This window comes from Ostrinia nubilalis, unplaced genomic scaffold (assembly GCF_963855985.1).
Source record: "Ostrinia nubilalis unplaced genomic scaffold, ilOstNubi1.1 SCAFFOLD_41, whole genome shotgun sequence".
In the NCBI taxonomy this organism is placed as follows: Eukaryota; Metazoa; Arthropoda; class Insecta; order Lepidoptera; family Crambidae; genus Ostrinia; species Ostrinia nubilalis.
Genome location: NW_026973583.1, coordinates 52,437 through 55,000, shown reverse-complemented (window position 1 = coordinate 55,000; position 2,564 = coordinate 52,437). Strand labels below are relative to the sequence as shown.

Here is a 2,564-nt window from a genome sequence, read left to right as displayed (position 1 = left end):
AGGCCTGGGAGAACATGCTGATTCCTTCAGTGTAGCGCGCGTGCGGCCCAGGACATCTAAGGGCATCACAGACCTGTTATTGCTCAATCTCGTGCGGCTCGAAGCCGCCGGTCCCTCTAAGAAGAATTTTAATACGTCGCCAGTGAGTTGCGTGACGTGAGCCACGCACACCTAAATGACGACGCCTATTTAGCAGGCTAGAGTCTCGTTCGTTACCGGAATTAACCAGACAAATCGCTCCACCAACTAAGAACGGCCATGCACCACCACCCACCGAATCAAGAAAGAGCTGTTAATCTGTCAATCCTTCCGGTGTCCGGGCCTGGTGAGATTTCCCGTGTTGAGTCAAATTAAGCCGCAGGCTCCACTCCTGGTGGTGCCCTTCCGTCAATTCCTTTAAGTTTCAGCTTTGCAACCATACTCCCCCCGGAGTCCAAAATCTTTGGTTTCCCGAAAGCTGCCCGCCGAGCCATTGTAGTAACGTCGGCGGATCGCTAGATGACATATTTACGGTTAGAACTAGGGCGGTATCTAATCGCCTTCGAACCTCTAACTTTCGTTCTTGATTGATGAAAACACCTTTGGCAAATGCTTTCGCTGATGTTCGTCTTGCGACGATCCAAGAATTTCACCTCTAACGTCGCAATACGAATGCCCCCAGTTATCCCTATTAATCATTACCTCGGAGTTCTGAAAACCAACAAAATAGAACCGAGATCATATTCTATTATTCCATGCACGAAATATTCAAGCAGCATTTTGAGCCCGCTTTGAGCACTCTAATTTGTTCAAAGTAAAATTGTCGGCCCATCTCGACACTCACTGAAGAGCACCGCGATAGGATTTTGATATTGAACCGACGTTTGACCGTCGGCTCACCGACGATATGCTCCGCAAACGTGTCAGTATCACCGCGGATGCGGTGCACCGACAGCGCGGCGCACAAATGCAACTACGAGCTTTTTAACCGCAACAATTTTAGTATACGCTATTGGAGCTGGAATTACCGCGGCTGCTGGCACCAGACTTGCCCTCCAATTGTTCCTCGTTAAAATATTTAAAGTGTACTCATTCCGATTACGAGGCCTCGTAAGAGTCCCGTATCGTTATTTTTCGTCACTACCTCCCCGTGCCGGGAGTGGGTAATTTGCGCGCCTGCTGCCTTCCTTGGATGTGGTAGCCGTTTCTCAGGCTCCCTCTCCGGAATCGAACCCTGATTCCCCGTTACCCGTGACAACCATGGTAGTCGCAGAAACTACCATCGAAAGTTGATAAGGCAGACATTTGAAAGATGCGTCGCCGGTGCTGGACCGTGCGATCGGCAAAAGTTATCCAGATTCATCAAAATTAACGACTTCGAACGCGAGGCCCTCCGTCGATTGGTTTTGATCTAATAAAAGCACTCGTCCCATCACTGGTCAGAGTTCTGATTGCATGTATTAGCTCTAGAATTACCACAGTTATCCAAGTAACTGAGTAAGATCTAAGGAACCAAAACTGATATATTGAGCCATTCGCGGTATCGCCCTAATACGGCTTGCACTGAGACATGCATGGCTTAATCTTTGAGACAAGCATATAACTACTGGCAGGATCAACCAGGGAGCTTACACATATTATACATATGATAGCTCTCTCGTTAAAGAATATTAACGAAGAGTGTGTTTGGTGTCTATAGCCCAATTCGACGTTTGACCGACCGAACTGGGCTTGACTACTGTGTACACTGTTCGCAGTTACAACGTGTGTCGTGAGGCGAGTCTTTGCAACACTCTATAAATTAATATAGAATGCTAAAAAACACACCCACATAGCGCTCACAGAGGCGCCCACACTGAACGTTCGCATAGACATAACATTCATTCATCACATTTTATAATAATAAAATCTAACAAATTTCGTATCATGAACGATATGTCAGCCCGGTGTTGGAAAAACCACCCTACCTCTCACGATTTGTCGACACCATCACTACAGAGACATACATAGTTGAAATGTTTGCGTGTTGTGAGTGTGTGCTATAGAATACATAAAAATATACACATATTCGATACGCTGATGTAAACGCTAAAAAGCCATCATCGCCCTTATGTAAGGTTAATGTGGCGGGAAGCGTTACAACGAAGCGTATTAAAAAGTGGCCAGTCGAAGCGCGTATGCAAGCACAGATGACTGCACATAGCGCGGACACATTGCCCGAGTGAGACAGATCTTTATTACGAATTCGATCATACAACCCATCCGTAGATCTACAAAGTTTAACAAGCGTCCAATGAGCCACACTAACTAAGTCCCGTCAATCTCATTGAACATCCGAAACCTCAGACGCCAACAGAGTGTACATACAGAGTGAAAAAGTTAAAGTTTCATCAACTCTTTCACCACTTTGCTTTAAAACACAACTTATAAACGCACCGATCCGTCGTACGCAGAGTGTGCGCGCGCGCATCATGTTTATAATACATTTGAGCGTGCGCGCGCGCTCTGCGCACGGCGGTCGCTGTGTTACTGATCTCGCTCGGCCGGTCGCCGCCGACGTTGCGTTTGTCTGTACACTCTCTCGG

General features: G+C 47.0%; 1 non-coding gene across 1 annotated transcript in view; it reads right to left on the bottom strand.

Moving 5' to 3' along the window:
- LOC135087560 (small subunit ribosomal RNA) overlaps positions 1 to 1,605 on the bottom strand; it is a 1,903-nt gene extending 298 nt beyond the window's left edge. Inside the window, exon 1 of the ribosomal RNA XR_010260870.1 lies at positions 1 to 1,605. This exon is cut by the window's left edge and continues 298 nt beyond it. This is a non-coding gene — a ribosomal RNA (small subunit ribosomal RNA).
- Positions 1,606 to 2,564: the final 959 nt, after the last annotated feature.